The sequence below is a fragment of the Eptesicus fuscus genome, chromosome 9 (assembly GCF_027574615.1).
Source record: "Eptesicus fuscus isolate TK198812 chromosome 9, DD_ASM_mEF_20220401, whole genome shotgun sequence".
NCBI lineage: Eukaryota > Metazoa > Chordata > Mammalia > Chiroptera > Vespertilionidae > Eptesicus > Eptesicus fuscus.
The window spans coordinates 54,039,893-54,056,944 of record NC_072481.1 but is presented as its reverse complement, the minus strand read 5'-3'; the positions used below and the strand labels follow the sequence as shown (position 1 = coordinate 54,056,944).

At 46.6% G+C, this 17,052-nt stretch overlaps 1 long non-coding RNA gene across 1 annotated transcript in view; it reads left to right on the top strand.

Annotated features, from left to right (window-relative positions):
* Window positions 1-6,353: 6,353 nt before the first annotated feature.
* The window catches only part of LOC114230739 (uncharacterized), an 84,406-nt gene continuing 73,707 nt past the window's right edge, over window positions 6,354-17,052 (top strand). The window contains exons 1-2 of the long non-coding RNA XR_003616694.2: window positions 6,354-6,431; window positions 14,541-14,651. This is a non-coding gene — a long non-coding RNA (uncharacterized LOC114230739). The remainder of the gene's footprint in view (window positions 6,432-14,540; window positions 14,652-17,052) is intronic.

Below are 17,052 nucleotides of genomic sequence, written 5' to 3'. Positions count from 1 at the left end.
CATAAAGGGAGGGAAGGGGGTGTGTGTGGGTGTGTGTGGGGGGGAGTCTTTTCCTGGAGGAAGAGCCTCACCTCCTGCAGGAAAACCCGCCTTCTCTACACGTTAAGATCTTTATCAGGACAAGCCAACTTAGTCCAGATTCAGTATTAAAGGGGGGAAAAAAAAATCATTGGGAATGGCCCTGTTAACTTTTGAGTTAAAAAAAAAAAAAATCTGCTCTCCGCTTTTGCCCTGGCTTTTTAATTCTCGCTTCCCAACCAAAACCTAAACAAAGATTCAGGTTACATCTCTCTCTGCACCACGCCGCCGCCCAGGGGGAAGCGGGTCTGGGAGACGGGAGGCTTCAGTCCTCCTCCTGCGATGCGCACCTCTCGGGTCTCGCCCCGGACCGCAGCCGCCCCCTGGCAGCCTGGGGCTGACGGATCTAGCGGGAGGCGCTCCCTTGGCGAAAAGCTTTCTCATTGAGATAAAGAAGGAACATTTGAGCAGCACAAAAGCGTAGCAGTTGCAACTAGATGTGAAGCCGAGGCGATGAGAAAGGCAAAAGTATGTTGCTCATAGTCTTGCGCTTTTCTCTCGTCCTAGGCAACGTTTAAGCCCTCAGAGCGGCCAGATTCAGCCTCAGTGTGTGGCTGCGGGTTTGCGGAGAGGGGATGGTCTTCAGAATACCTTAGTTTTATATTAGGATTGGAGGGTGTGTCTGTTTAAATAACTTCTTTAGAGTGTAAATTCTTACTTTGTTACTTCGCGTATGAAGGAGAATTTGGTAAGAAACTTTTAAGCAATACTTTTATTTCTCCTTTCCCCCCTTTTAAGAAACAAAACAAACTTCTGAACCATTAAGTAATAAAAGGATACTTGGAGTCTGTTTTCTAAAGGCCTTTAACAAAAGTATGTGATGTAGCTTCAATTATTAATATTCTTATCTCCTTTCCCGGTCTAACAGTCTGGGACCGAGCAAAGACTGCGAATCTACTTTTTCCTCAATTACATTTTTCTCCCATAAAAGCCGAGGGTCCCTAGAGCATTTTCCTATCACCATTGTTTTCTTTTTCGCTCAGCTCTCCCGCGTTAATATTAGCCACCCCACCCCCCACCCCGCGGGTCCTCTCTGGAAAATCTTGCTTAAATTTTCCGGGGAGGAGGAGGGGGATTGAAAGCTTGAGGTGGACCGACTTCTCAAAAAGCTAACTTGTACCTGGGGACCAGAGAGACTTGAGCTTTTCATCAAGGGCAAAACTGAATATTTGTGGAAAAAAAAATCCACATCATGCATTTCCATAAGACAGCATCGGTCGCGAGACGACTCTTCGGAATGGAGAGTTGTGCCGAACGCCGGCTTTGTCAGGCCGCGTAAGGAGCAGGATTGAAAGCGGAATTAAAAATAAAGACCCAGCCCGGAGGAGACTTGGTTGCCGTTTTTTATTGGTTAGGGTCTGCCAAATGAATCTGGGGGTGCTGTTTGGCTACTTTCGGGGAGAATGGATCGCGGGTCACTTGGAGATTCGGAGCGCGCTGGAGCCGTTTGGGGAAGTGGGGCGGGGGCGCGGGCGTTTATGCGGTCTTTCCACCCACCCTCGCCTAATCAGGCGGCTCTCAATCAGGTTTTCAAAATACTAATCTTGATCTAAGAGCTCCTATCAGTGCATAAGTGGAGGAAATGATTCATTTTTTAGAGGCTTCTGGGCTTGGGAAGGAAGAATAATCGTCAGACATAAAAAGAAGACCTAAACGCTGGTCGGGCGGCCGCCTTACTCCCGGCCGCCGGGCGGGACGCGGACCTCTCCGCCTGGTAACTGCGCGCATCCTGCCCTGCCCTTCCGTAGGCCTCTGGCCGGTGAGTCTATTTGTGCTGCCCGGGCGCTGTGTAGGCCTTCGGTGGGGGTCTGGGGAGGAGGGGTGTGCAGGTATTTGCTTTGAATGTCAAGGCTGAGCGTCCCGCGCGGGTTCTGGGCCCAGCGACCTCCAGGCCAGTTGACAGGGGCGAGCACAGAGAGGGGTTTCTCCTGCCCGGTGGCCCGGCTCTCCGAGCCAGTGCCTTTCCTCTTCCCCACGCTCCTCCTCCGCTGGCTGGGACCAAGGAAAAGTCCCACGGCTGCTTTGCAGAGTCTCTCTTCCTAGTTCGGCACGTGTGCTAAAAGTCAGGAGGATTCTCTCTGTCTTCGCAGTGAGGGTTTTCAGCCCAAACTCCAACGGAGAACAAATGTGGTCGAACGAGGACAGACCAAAAAAAAAAAAAAAACAAAAAAAAAACATCATCTTAAGCGTCTAAAGGGGTGAGAGGAATCTGCCTGTTTGTGGCGGTTTTTACGTACTAACTGGAAATTTCTACACGTCCGCCTCTCCTTTAAGTGAAAATCGGAAATCTCAAGTCACACCGGGCGGGACAGCCAACACCTTTGGAAGCCAGGGTAAAGAACGCCAGAGAGACTTGGGAGAGAGCCTCCTGTCCCGGACTGCGAGGCTCCCAGACCAGTTGGAGGCACTGGGTGTGTCTCCCTAAAGCCCGAGGGGGTCGGGAAGGGGTCTAGGTTCCGTAGAGCCGAGGCCTTGATTGGAGGCCCGGGGCTGGAGAGCAGGGACCCCGCCCTGACCCCCACAGCTTCCACTCACCTCCAAGAGCCACCTAATGGGGCTGCGAGCAGCTGCGAAATTTGTAATCGCCTAATAAGCCTTCCACCTCGGCAGTTCTTATCAAAAGGCATAAAAGTGATGTTTTCACACTCGGCTGGCACCGCAGGAGCCGCTTATAAACACCCTTCATCAGTGGGCTGAAATTAAGCCTGCCTTGACAGAGGTCTCTGCAACTCGATATTTAAAAGCAATAGATCCGAATTAGCAAATTATTACTTTACCTAGGGAAAGTCCCCACCAACTCGACTATTGAACCCTTTGCCTCTGAGCTCCTTGCGGCGAGTAACCACAGGTTTGAGGGAACTGAACCTGGAGTTTCCTAGGTACTCCAGCCGCCTCCGGAATTTGGCTTCCTGACCGGCTCCCCGTCCTCCCAGCAGCGCTGGAGGACGCGCCTGGAGATCGGACGCGTGCAGACCTGGGCCTGTACAAAAACGTGGTCACGGGAGAGATGTGTCCAGGGTTCCCCGGCCAGCAGGCGCCGGCCTTTGGGGTCCTTCGCTTTCCCGGGTGGACGGCCCTCACTAACGCCCCCTTCCCCCGTCCCAGGTATCCGAGCCAGGGGCCAGGCAGCGGGCCGTCGGAGGGTGGAGTTGGGGGAGACCTCTGCGCCGGTAAGAAGGCGCAGCTTCTGGCTGATTCTTGTGGCGCCTTCATTACCCATAAAAGTAACAAAAATCTCTAAGCCCAGCGCGCTCTGAAACTGCCGCGGTCACAAGAGCTATAGGGTTGGGAAAGGGGATTCTTGGATCTTCGCCCACCCCGTCTAACCATTATTAATATGGACGGGAAAGGGACTCAAGGAGACAGCTTCCAAAGTTTTTTTTTTTTGCACAAACTTGCTCAGCTCAGGCGCCGCATCACCCCTCAGTGGTCCAGGAGCCGGAAATGCGCTCACCTTGGGACTTACCGGTCCCAGGCTCTTTCTCAGACCGTGTCACCCAGTTTCCAGGGAAAGGGATGCGCGCTTTCTTCACGCCAGTGGAGGTTGCCCAGACAAAGGTGGCGAGGGTTCCTTCTGGACCCACTGTCTCGCCCCCACTGCGCACCAAGGCCTAGACTGGACGGGCTTCCGGCGAGGCCAGCGTGCGGGGCACGGGACAGCGGGAACGCACTGGCTCGCAGACCCGCAGACCTGGACTTGGGTATCTGCTCCAACCCGGTCCTCCGGACGTTTGTTTTGCTAACTGCAGTCAGATGCGCCACTGGGGCCAGTTGTCTCCAGCGGTTCCAGAGACCCAACAACCGAAAGCCAAGTTCTGCACTGGAGAAGGTTTGCAAGTTTGCACTGGACTCCTTGTTTCTTTTCAGCAGGAGCGCTCCCACCCGTCCTTCTCGCGTCTCCCCCCCCTCCCCCCTTTCCGCCTCAGAGCCAGAGTACAGTCGCCTGGCCCTTTGAGGAAGGAGAGAGCAAAGGGTTTCTCGCCGACAGGACGGGTGATAGGAGAGAATTAGGAGCCCTATGGGGGCTCCATAGCCAGAAATTAGGCCAGGGGCAGTCTGTGACGCTCTTGGGCCAAATGCTACTGCGCAAAGCGCGGAAGTCCATTGCAGCATTTACTCGTTGTGACATTTGCAAGCCGACAACCTTGCCTTAAGCACGCTTGCGGTTTGAAGCTGTTGGTTTTATAGGCATTTTATCTTTCAGAGTGAGCACACGACAGGATCAGGGGAAACCTGATTCGGACCCTTTTCTTCAGATCTCTACCCACACAAGTCTGTAAAAACCAAACTACTAGGTGGGGGGGGGGGCACACCCGAAAAGCTGAAAACAAAACCCCAACAGCTCTTTAACCTCCTTCTCCCCTGCCCGGACTTTTCCTCCAAGTCCTAGGCGTTAGGGGTGGGTTTAGCCTGGAGCTCACTAATCTAGAAAGAGCACGTTAACCCGAACCCCGCAGGCTTCCCCTCCTTCAACCCCGTATTCCACAAGGATCCCTAAGAGTGGACTAAAACCCAGCCAGGGAGGCAAAAAAAGCCAAGCTTGATCTGAGTGCAAAAACACGGGCGCCAGACCATGTTCCTCGGGAGGAGTGGGGAGGGTGGTGTGATCTGGAGCTAGCTGTGTGGGCCTCCTATTTGCAGGCTTCAACCCGGTTTTGGTGAGGGAACATCCAGCTCAGGTTGGCAGCCAGTGTGAGTGCCGAGTGCCCCCACGGAAGCCCAAGTTGTCCCGCCCACAACCTCGGTGTCCACGCTTCTCCCCTGCGGTACTACCACATCCAGTTGTTGATCATCCGATGTATCTGGTACAATGATGCTTTTTGTCTGCGGAATGATCTTGAGACATAACTTTGTAAAAGTCAAATAACTTTGGCACTGAGCGCTGGTCCGGAGAGGCCAAGATTGCAGTTGGATCTCAGGTCAGGGCACACACATACAAGAGGAATCAACCAAGGAATGCATAAATAAATGGGACAACAAATCCATGTCTCTCTCTCTCTCTCTCTCTCTCTCTCTCTCTCTGTCTCTCTCTCTCTAAAACCAATCAATAAAAACAGTTAACTAACCCCTTATCTGGATTTGTGCTACAGGAGCCTAGTTCTGGTCCTGGTGGCAACATTTCCTTTCCTTTCCTCCCCCTCTCTACTGTTCTCCCCCACCCCCCACCGCCTTGCCCCCTTCCCGTCTTTCCTTCAGGGAAGCTCAGGGTCAAAGGTGTTCTTACAGTAAGAGGACAGGATTTGAAATTAGTCAAACCTATAGTGGGTTTTCAAGCCATTTACTAGTATGTAACAACTTAACACTTCAGATTTCATCCGTAAAATGGAGCTAATCGCACTAATGACGTTGAAATGTGTTCACACATCGGTATAGTAGGTCTCCATGAAGGCAGTCTCCTTCAGCTCCTCCTGTGCCCTCCGTCGTTGCCCTAGAGAGGGCAGGATCCCGGAAGAGGACCGGCAGCTGCTCCTCAGCACCGACCTTGAGGTTCCAGTGGGCCGTTTCTAAAGCTCACTAGGCCCTCAGGCCTGCAGCTGGGAGGGAGCCACGTCTCCCCTGGCATCTGGGCGCAAGCACCCAGGATGAGCAACTGTCTCTCCCCTTTCGTCACTGGTTTATTTGGGAGTAAATCTGGCACATTTCAATGCTTGGTCCCCTGACTTCGGTCCGTTTGTGCATCTGAATATTGTGAAAGTGGCAGTAATCATAGCTGTTTGCTTATTACTTGTCAAACATCCTACTGGCACTGACGTGCATAACCCTGCTTCAGTAACCTCCCTAAGGCCATGTTACCAGGCTGGGTCAGAATATGACTCTTCATTTTAAAGGTCCGCCTTTTAACCACGCAGTGGGTTCAGAAACAGACACTTTCGACTAATAGATTCCTTTACCTCAACTCAAGGTGGTTCTTTGCATAGCCCCGTTGGCCTGGGTTTCCACTCAGGCACAGGTGGTCCAGCTGCCAGCCTCTTGCCCATGCCGGCTTCAGTCCCAGCTGTAGGCATCTGCTATCCGGAGGGAAAGAGCTCCCTCTTCCCACCTCCACTCTGGCTATTCAAAGCATGTAGAATGGTTTGGCCTGTCAAATAAAACAGCCACGAAGAAGGAAAAGAAGGCAAGCCTTTAAACCAGTGATAAAATCTCTCTCCTTTTTCTTTGCAAATTACAGAATCCATTGACCAATCATCAGCCAGTGAATCAAAGCCTGGATTGAACAAGTGGCCACTGCTCCATACCTCTTCAGGTGCAAAGGTCTGCACTCATTCCTGGAACTTCCCTTTTGGCTTCGACAGAGTCTGGGTCACTGCCTGGAGTCCCAAGAAGCCACGGTGCCCCGCTGGAGTTGTGCACAGGTTATCTCCCTGCCCCCTCTATCAATACTACAGAAAATCTTTAGAATAGTTTATCCGACACAATCAAGTGAATAAAGTCAACCCCAACAGATCTTCCCGCAGCTGCAGTCTATGAACACCCTGCTGTTCTGACTCCCTGCAACCTAGTTCAGTGCCTGGCACCCGGAGATAGGGGAGAGCTTTTTGAATGGAAGAAAGTGCTTTCAGGGTTTTGTGCCTTTCTGTGTTTGTGCTAGCTCCCTACTTTTGTACATTGGCACCTTCTTGCCAGGAACCCAATCTTTTAATCCCTAGAAGAGCATAGCATGCCAAGGAAGGGCATAGGGATCGTGACAATTTAAATTGTGGAAGTTCCCCGGGCTCCACTTTTCATCTAGGGCAAGGGACTTGTAACCTCCAGTGGATCCTCAGGTGCAATGGTTCATTCCCCTCGGGAGGGTTCTGCAAACCTCAGTGTTTGCAATTTAATCGGAAAGCCACTCTGGCTGTCCAAGAGACCTCACTTATAAAGGGGGAGGCTTTCAGGAATTGGAGTAGGAAGGTGTTGGACCCCAGTAGTCTGGGTAAGTCTCTGACTACACACGTGGAAATACTGTGTTTATTGTCTAGAGTCTAGACATAAGTAAGTTGACAAGTTTTGGCCTGCCCCAGGGCAAGAAGGGGGGACAGTCAGGATGGGAGCCGAGGTCACAGGGAGCCAGATGTTGCTGCTTTCAGGCCTCACTGGCCTGAAAAGGGGATTCATCACTGTTCAGTCTGTAAAACGGCGGAAGAATAGGGAGGAGACTCACAGGTGGTAGATCAAGTCTTGAGCCTGACAGATCCTCACTTTTTGCCAGGTCATAATCTTGTGTCCTGGGTGCCTGGGTGGATCCACCCAGTCTCTACGCAGACCCAGTCCCTCCCAAGCAGAAACAGATCTCAATCCAGAACAGTAGCGGTGGGACTCTGGGAGTAGGGTCCAAGAAAAGGGCTGGAAGAGGCCTCCCAGCCTGGGATGGCTGTGCCACACCTGTGGTGTAGAATTTACTCCGACACTAAGGGGGGCAGTGCTAGGCTTTATCTTGAAGACTTGGGTCTCTTGGCAGATGCACTGGGAAGGGTTGCAAACTCAGCCACAGCTGCTGCAGGCATGCAAAGGTGGCAAAATAGTTTTAAAGGGTGTTTAATAGCACCCATTTCCTTCTAATAGCCACTCCTTCCCCTGGAGTGACTCAGGGGTTTTTAAAAATGTGCCTTCGTATTGCATCATCTTTCAGGAATAACACCTTGACTGGGCTCAGCGCTTTATACTTTGCATTTATTATTGTTTTTAGTTTCAAAGTCACCAGGGATCCTAGGCACCAGTCTCTTGTGAAGCTTTTAATACACACAGTGCCTTTTCAAGGTTGCTTCCTCCCCCTCCTTTCAGAATACTTCTACCCTGCTTCAATCATTAATTTTAGTGATATTGTGGGGGAAACCTCTCACATTAAAAACTACTTGGATCAGTCCATGTAAAGTTTTCTTTTTTTTTTAAAAAAATATGTTTTTATTGCTTTTAGAGAGAGAAGAAGGGAGAGAAACATCAATGAGAGAGAAGCATCCATTGGCTGCCTCCCACAGGCCCCCTATTGGGGATCCAGCCTGCAACCACAACCTGGGCACTTGCCCTGACCAGGAATCCAACCCTAGACCTCCTGATGCATGGAACCACACTCAACCAACTGAGCCACACCAGCTGGGCTGTAAAGGTGTCTTTTAAAGGTAGGTGGTGGGGGGGAGGGGAAAGTTGGTAAACGGAGTCCTAATTCCTGATTCTTTACATTACCCCTCCCCCAAAAGAATGTGTACCTATATGTAGCTACCCTTTAATAAGAAATACCATTTATTGTTTGGCATCACCCAGATTGCAAATGCTGTCACCTATATTCTGCACAATCACCTATGAGCTCAATATTATTCCATCCGATTCACAGATGGGCAACATAACGCTCACAGACAAGGCCCAGGTTCTCACATCATAGCAGCGACGGAGTGTGGATGCAAACCCATTCCATGATCCTAACGACTCTGCTACATACTGTATATGAAAGGATATTTTGTGAGCCCTGCTGCAGGGTGTGTTCCTCCCTGCCCTCCTCTCCCCCGCTGAAAGTCCCAGAGTGAGAATACTCTCAGGAGCTCAGGGAGGGGGCGGGGAGGGGGGTGGAGGGAAGGCTTGAGGGACCTGACCGCGCTGTTGGTTAAGGAGGGGTCAGACCCACTCACGGAGCCGGCGGGGAGGATGGGCTGGAGGGATGGGAAGCTGCCTGGGGAGGGAGGTAGATCGCGTGCTGGGCGAACACTTTCTCATCTCCCGCTGGTTATAAATATTGTTGCATTTCCTTGGTAACCCCAGGCCCTGCGCGGAGGCGGGCAGGCCGCCTCTGTGGCCTCCTGTGGGGGCTGAGACCCTTCCCCGCGGGGCGGCCTGGGCGGGCTCAGCGGGCGCCGGCCCTCGGAGGTCCAGGCGGTTTCAGGCCGATCTCAGCCCCGTTGGTCTAGGTCCCGCCCGCGGCAGCCCCGGGAAGGACCCGGCGCGCAGGGTGCACTCCGGGGAGGCGCCCACGCGTGTGGGCACCAAGCGGGAGACGAAGGCGAACGCCCGGAAACGTGCTGTGGCCCCAAAACAGGCGGGAGACCCTGTGTGAACCCCCACATCACTGATCCAAACTCGGGAGAAGGCGGGAGGAGGGTGGCCGGCGCCCCCAGCGCCCCAACACCTCCCCCAGCCAGGCTCTGGGTCAGGCTGTGGCCCAGGTGGGTCTGACCACCGCCCTCCTCGCGCCCTGTTCCGTGGGCGACGCGAGGGAGGAGGCTGGGGTTTCAAATTCGAAATATTCGGCTTCTTGAGTCAGATCTACTTCTAGAGCTTAAAAGGTTCCTGTCCTGGGAAAGGGCGCGCCTGAAGGAGACCCAAGGCCCAAGCCCTTCTTCCCCTCCGGCATAGGTAGGTCATTCTGGCTCCACTGTTCCTGAGTCCCAGCGCGCACAGCCGCACACCCGAGCCAACCGCAGACCAGGCCACGGGCCAGGCCTGGCCAGGCTGGGCTGTTGGTGAGGTGGATGCCAGAGCAGGGGGTGAAGGCTGCGGATGCCAGAGCAGGGGGTGAAGGCTGCCGGCGGGCGCGGGAGACGGGCAGACCGAGGCCCGTCCTGTGCGCAGTGTCTGCAGGGAGGCCAGCCCCGCAGGGCTAGGAGCTGAGGCATCTGGCCCCACTGCCACACGGAGCTGGGGTGCAGCCTCGGAGCTGGGGTGCAGCCTCGGCAAGGGCCGCTCCCGGAATCCCTGTTTCCTGACTTGGCCTTAGTTTCTGTGCCAGCCAGAGTCCTTGGGCCCTCGGTACTTTTAACACTCTTGTGCAATGCTTGGGCAAATCCTTGTAACGGGCCAGGTACTTGTATCCAGCTCTTCTGAAAGTGAGTGTGTGTGTGTGTGTGTGTGTGTGTGTGTGTGTGTGTGTGAGAGAGAGAGAGAGAGAGGATTTTTCTGAGCTGTTGAATGAGAATATTTTCAGTTTCAAAGGATGCATAAATGTCTAAATCGAGGACTTATTTTCCTTTTATATGATTAGTTCTTTTTAACGTGCATAACATTATATTCTTAATTCTGGCCTTATAAAGTTTTAAGAACAATGTCTATGAGAAAGCCAAAAGGAAAATATTTGGATGCCAACCTTGAGCTGGAAAAATATCAGTAGCATTTCTTATTTGACAAGGAAGTGCATTTGTTTCTTTTTTTTTGTTTGTTTCTTCAATTGGTAAGGGCATCATTTTTAATGTATATCCCAAATTTATTGTTTCTGTTTGGTACTTTGGTCATTTGTAGCACATATGCTTCTGATATTGTTCCTGTGTTAAGCACACACTGTTGTGTTAGCAAGATTTTACACCATCTGTTTGAGACCATCCTTACCAGTGCTATTTGATGCCCAGTTGAACTTTAGCCAAACTTTTTCATTTTATAATGTTCTCTCAGTACTGAGCATATATAATATACTTTAATGAAATTATGCTTTTATAGTTGCTGACAGACATCAGAAACACATTTGCTCAGGTCAAGCAGATTAGCTAAATGTTGGATAGAAGGGACATTATTAAAATAGTAAATATGTTAAAAAAAAGAAAAATATTTGGAAACAAAACAATTAAATTAAAATCAAATAACTACTCAAATAAACAACTGTTACAAACAGACCTCACCCACCCCCCCACCACCCCCACACACACACATAAGAAGTTGAATGTGGCTATTGGGAACTAATGTATAGTTCTGATGATTTATGTATTTCTTCATTATATATATTAAATTTAGAAATTTATATTTTTGACATTATTCCCAAGGGTGTAAAAACTGGTTATAAAAATAATAAAGTAGAATAACATTGTAATGTGACTGTAGCAAATATATTTTTAATGTAACACATACAGATGAACTTAATCATTGAGCCTAACTGAAGTTGTTGGTTTTTTTTTTAAATCTTGTGGCCACTCAGAAAGGTTTTCCACTATATTATCAAAAGCAGGCAATGTTTCCTACTTCTGAGCTCTTTAGAAATAGAGCTGTTTATGACAATTCAAAAAAAAAATCAAGTATCTATATTTGCTGTCTAAGTATATATATATCTAATAGTGGCATGACTATAGATTGGAATTGGTTTGAAAAGTGAGTACTGGCTCTATGTTTTCAAATATATTTTCTAGAAAACAACACTCCTGTTGATGTATTGACCTATTTTGTTTATATTCAATGTGTATACCCTAGTGTAAAGCCTTCAAATAATAATTTTGCATAATATTTTAGTTATAAGTCCAGAAATATAAACCTTGACACTTGGGTTAATAACCTTCTGACATTCATTCCTGGAAATCAATATTCTTCAATTGACAAAGAAGTTTCCTTTGAATGAGTTCTGCCAAAAGCAGGTTGTCACATTCTTTCAGTTTTTCCATGGACAGGCAGACTGCTTTTATTGCATGTGACTAAAGCTGTGCTTCTTGTTAGATAACTACTTAGGGGTGTATAGTCTCTTTCTCTTTGGGAAAACAAATCTTTGTTTTGGTGTTAATTTCTAAATAAAACATATCCATGGTAATGTGGGTAGCTGATTATTTATTCAAGACAGTTGGAATGTAGTACCTTGTTACTGTGAGATAAATCTGGTTATAGAAAGGGAGCCAGTCTCATAACATTTTCTGCCTACATATACCTCTAAGATATTATTTATCAAGATTTACATTTTCCTCAAACTGTTCACTTAGATGTGCTGAAATGGAACCTATAAATTTCTCTTTTAATAACTGATGTTATAAGAAACCAAACTTGATGAATCTTCACATGTCTGGTTCCAATTAATCTGCTTAGACTATTTGGTGGATAAAATAACAAACCTGATTTAGTCAATCTGGAGTTCTGCACCAATTTTCAATGTGCTTCTTTAAGGTCTAATGCCTTTTCCTACACATGTCTAGTTCATAGTTATACTCATGTAAAATCTGGGATTAGAAGAATACGTAACTAGATGCGTTTTCTTAAAAAAAAGAAACCAGTTTGCAGTTATGTCAGTCTAAAAGGGAGAATGTCTCAAAATGAGTGTCAATAATCACTGAAAGAAGACTATATACGTCTTTGTGAGTTCAATTCATCAAGCACCTACAATGTTCCAGGTGCTGAGGATACAAAAAAGAAAAAGACATGGGTGGTCCTTGCTCTCAGAAAATTCCCAATTCCTGGCAAAAATACAACTAGCTCATCCCTGCAATTCTATAGATTTTGTTCTACTCCTTGGGCTTTGAATGGGTAAAGTAGCAGATGAATTCACCACAATACTTTCTATATGTTTTTAAAAATTTAAAAGCTGTCATTTCTATGGAACAAAAGTGAACTACCCCAGAAGGCAATATGACTTTTTCAGTTGTGGGAAGGGGACAGCATTAACATGCTGTTTTTGAAATATCTCCTCAATTATGTTGAGTCTTGAGTCAGAATTTCTCCCTTGGTCTGTTGTAGAATCCGTTGAAAGAGTAGCGGTGAGGTACTGTAATAGAGCTGGGAAATCTTTTTAGGTTTATTTAATTCTAAACTCTGAAACTAATGTTTTCCTCTCGCCTTCTGCCTCTCTCCTAATTTTATACTTTTCTGACCGAAAACTAGTATAGGTGATTGGAAGAGAAGAAGATTCTACAAAGGCTATCATTTAAGACAATGGATGACTGAAGTCAGTTATCTGCTATTTCCCAACATATTATTTGCTAGCTTTGGGAATTAATCATCCCCAAACGACACAGCTGAGTTTATTTTTCATACAAACAAATTGAGGATTGTTTAGCAGACTCTTTTTAAAAAGTTGAATGTTTTTGTTTATGGAAAGTTTTGTTGGGAATTTAGAGTGAAAAAAAATGTAGATGTAAAATTTCTTTAGCACTATCCAAAATTACAACCAAGTTAAATTTAATTACTGTTTCTAATACTTTTAGAGGTTAAAGTATACTTTTCTTCTTTTATATACATTGATGAAAATTATCAGGAGAGAAAGGAGCAATCATTTGATTGGATTAATCGAATGCCTTTTACCCTGGAGGAAAGATTGCATTTTAATTTCTTCTGTTTAATCATGATTTGGGGAGTAAGTCTGTATTATTTGTTCCTTTAGAGGATATTACATCTCGTTTTGCCTCACCATAATCATAGATCAGTTTATGTGCAATTGATTCCTACTGGCTGTTGTCACACATTTCATTTTTGATACTCCCCATGTTCCTTAACCCCTTGCTTTGTAGCAAGGCAGAATGTTGAAATGAAAGTTTTTACCGTTAGAGATTACTGACCTGCATTTCAGTTTCAGCCCCTTTGATTTTTACCTGCATGATGATCTTGGGGAAATCACATAAATTTCTGAGCCCCCAGTTTCTCCATTTTTGGGGGAGGGAAGATAAGGGTCATCAGATTAAGTTATAATTTTAAAAAATATGCCCTAGCTGGTTTGACTCAGCGACTAGAGCGCTGGCCTGGGGACTGAAGGGTCCAAGACTCAATTCCAGTCAAGGGCATATGCCCAGATTGTGGGCTCAATCCTCAGTAGGGGGGGTGCAGGAGGCAGCTGATCAATGATTCTCTCTCATCATTGATGTTTCTATCTCTCTCTCCCTCTCCATTCCTTTCTGAAATCAATAAAAGTATATTTTTAAAAAATAATAAAATAAAATAAATCTTTCTAGCGTTTAATGGTAAATCGCTGTTTACAGAGTTTCAAGAGTTTTCCCCAAATCAGCTTTGAAATCTTAGTTATGACAGTCCTTCAGAAGGAAATTTTTCTTCAGGTTGTATCCCTGTTTAAGAGTACCTCCATGTCATAGTTCATTGGCTGAAGTCAAGTTGAGGCTTAACTCTGGTGTTTATCCAGCAGAGCAGTTCCTTCTCCAAAGCTAGACATGATTATCTTAAGAGAAGTTAACTCTGACTTCAGCCCATGGTATGAATCCAAGTCTAACAGAATGAGAAATTCCCAATAGGCTTCCTGATCCTTCCACTTCAACCTTCAAAGCCAAGCTCAAATGCTGCCTTGTTCTTGAGCATTTTCATTCAAGCTGGAGGTTAGGTCGTATCATAGGCACAGCTGAATGTGATTCTCCTAATGCTATAGCTCTGGCATCTTATTTTCAGTAATTCAGTCTGAGAGTTTGGTGTTAAATAAACCACACTAATGATGCAGATGAGGCAGTGCTAGAAACTAGTAACAGGATCTACTAGGTCATTTGTTAATAAGCTCAACATATTCTACTTTATTACAAGAAGACTTATCACCCATCACGAGTATGACTATTTTTTCCTCCTGGTAGACATAAGGAATTTGGGCTGGAATGGTCATTCTCTCTATTCAGGTCTCCTTAATAGGTATTTGCAGGGCAGTGACCTAAAGTCAAGGATGAAGACTGTGGGCATGGCAGAGGTGAAAGGGCACTGTAGGCTTCTTCTGATGTGTGATGATATTTTACTTTCCCAAAAGATGTCTTTAAAAAAATTATCCAACATATTTCCTGATATTAATTATGGTGGTAAAAACATTGGCATGGCATTTTTTTTTTTAGATGGTTGACATCTCAATAGCAGCTGGGCAGAACAGAAATTTTGTCATCATGTATGGCTGGGATCTGAAACCCATTTGACAATAGCAAGGAATTACTTCCATTCTCTGCAAGGTATAGATTATTTTCATATATATATATTAACTCATATAGAATCATGTATGAATTCAACTAATTATCAATGTACATTGCCAAAATTTTAATAGGCAAGAGTGATAAATATTGCAGTTGTCTTGTCAATATCTATTCTATTTCTTACACCATACTTTGATTAGGATTGATCCTAACCGTCACTCCAGGAGTGGCAAACTAATGGAGGTAAATCTATCCTCACTCTGATTGATTAAGGGATGGTGATAGGCCCTTAAGTTCCATGAAGATTGGGGATCTGTTTTGTCCATTGCTGTGTTTCCAGAACCAAGAATAGTACCTGATGTACAGTAGGTGACCAATAAATATTAATTGAAAGAATGAATGAGACAAGATTGTCTGATCAAAATGATTCTTGGGAGTTTTTTTTTATTTTTTTATTCTCAGAATGTTGGGGAGTCCCTATTTTCTCTAGTTATAACCTAGGAAGCATGTAGCAAATGTATCCAGCTTGTGGCATGAAGGAAATGCCAAGGAAGATACCTGAAAATGGAGCAGTGAGGAGAGCAAAGCTGAGAAAATGAGGGAGAAACAGAGCCTCTGTGTTAACCTATACCTCTACGTTACCTCAATGATTTAAACTATCTTGAAGTAGATTTTTCAGATCAACCAAGAGCATCCTAAATGATGTACCAAGAATGGGTCAAGGTGTATAACAAGGAGCAATTAGCACATTTATTAGCTCTTTTCCTATATGTACTGATTATTTTAGGTAAGAGTTTAAAGACTGAAATATAAAAATGTCACATGACAATCTCTGACTGAATTAGGGTTTTTGGTAAAAATTCCAAGATTTGTGAAATTCAAACAGTTTTCATGTTGTGGTTGAGCAAGAACTCTTTTAACAAATCAACAAATAGTAAAAAATATAATTCTGCCTGGCCAGTGTGGCTCAGTGGTTGAGCATCGACCTATGAACCAGAAGATGATGGCTTGATTTCTGGTCAGGGCATGTGCGTGGGTTGCAGGCTCGATCCCCAGTGGGGGATGTGCAGGAGGCAGCCGATCAATGATTCTCTCTCATCATTGATGTTTCTATCTTCTCCCTCTCCCTTCCTCTCAGAAATCAATAAAAAATATAAAAATACATGTATATATAATTTTATTTTTCTAGATCCAGATGCTTAGTGAGTATTAGGTAATACATAGAAAACTGGATATGTTCCTTTTAGGTAAATTTTGGTTATGTAGCTTTTGACCTTTCCTGAATTTGATATAAAAAGAGCATGTTTATTTATAACACACCCTATACATAGTGTTAAATAAAATGTTTGAAGTGGCTTTAATATAGTTATAATATAGGATATAATTCTCTTTATTGATCAGAAATAAGGTATCTCTCTTACCTATCTTTTCATTATGAATTGAAGATCTATTTGAAAATATTTTTAATCTATGGTAGAATTGTGGCCTTAAGCTCTTCTCCAAAGCATAGTTACCAATTTTTTTAACACAAATTTGTAATGATTTGAAATTGAGCTGAAGCTAAGTCTATAGTTGTTATTCCATATTACAGAAAGTCAATAAGAAGTTAGAATTTAAACTTTGAAAACTGCACTCTGGGATGTCATTTGAAAACCAAAGTGAGAAAGGCAATCCTATCTAATAAAAGAGCAATATGCAAATTGACCATCACCCCAACACACAAGATGGCTGCCCCCATGTGGTCAAAGATGGTTGCCCCCATGTGGACACAAGATGGCCACCACAAGATGGCCAGCAGGGGAGGGGGTTGGGAGGGACCAGGCCTGCAAGGGAGGGCAGTTGTGGGCAATCAGGCCAGCAGGGGAGGGCAGTTGGGAGGGACTAGACCTTCAAGGGAGGGCAGTTGTGAGAGATCAGGCCAGGAGGAGAGAGCAGTTGTGGGGGACCAGGACTGCAAGGGAAGGCAGTTGGGGGCGATCAAGCCTGCAAGGGGAGGGCAGTTAGGGGTGACCAGGCCTGCAGAGGAGGGAACTTGGGGGTGACCGGGCCTGCAGGGAATGGCAGTTGGGGGGACCCAGGCCTGCAGGGGAGAGCAGTTGGGGAGGACCAGGCCTGCAGGGGAGGGCAGTTAGGGGTGACCATGCCTGCAGGGGAGGGCAGTTAGGGGTGACCAGGCTTTCAGGGGAGGGAAATTAGGGGTGATCAGGCCTGCAGGGGAGGGCAGTTAGGGGCAATCAGGCTGGCAGGGGAGCAGTTAGGCATCAATCAGGCTGGCAGGGGAGTGGTTAGGGGGGTGATCAGGCTGGCAGGCAGAAGCGGTTAGGGGCAATCAGGAAGGCAGGCAGGCGAGCAGTTGGGAGCCAGCAGTCCTGGATTGTGAGAGGGATGTCCGACTGCCCGTTTAGGCCCGATCCTGGCAGTTGGACATCCCTCAAAGGGT